Raw genomic sequence first — 296 nt, 5'->3', positions numbered from 1 at the left:
CCCCCCCCCGCTGCCGCAGCCGACCAGGCGCGGGGACCGGGGGAGATGACGGAGAAGGGGCAGAGGGGTGGGAGAGTGGTAGCGCCATGGGAGGGGTGGCCCGGTTCCCCCCGAAGACGGCGGTGTTCCCCCACGGGGGAGGACCCCCTAGCAGGGGAGCCCCCGCGGGCATGGGCGCTGGGAGGGGGAGAGCACGGCAACAGGTCTTGGCTCCCTTGGCCCCAGGATTTGGAGAGCACTGCTGCCAGGGGGCTGTAACACTCAAGGGGTGAGCCCGCCCCCCCAGACTCCCCCCA

This window comes from Galeopterus variegatus, unplaced genomic scaffold (genome assembly GCF_000696425.1).
Source record: "Galeopterus variegatus unplaced genomic scaffold, G_variegatus-3.0.2 Scaffold24036, whole genome shotgun sequence".
In the NCBI taxonomy this organism is placed as follows: Eukaryota; Metazoa; Chordata; class Mammalia; order Dermoptera; family Cynocephalidae; genus Galeopterus; species Galeopterus variegatus.
The sequence above is the reverse complement of the archived record's forward strand: the minus strand, read 5'-3'. Positions refer to the sequence as shown.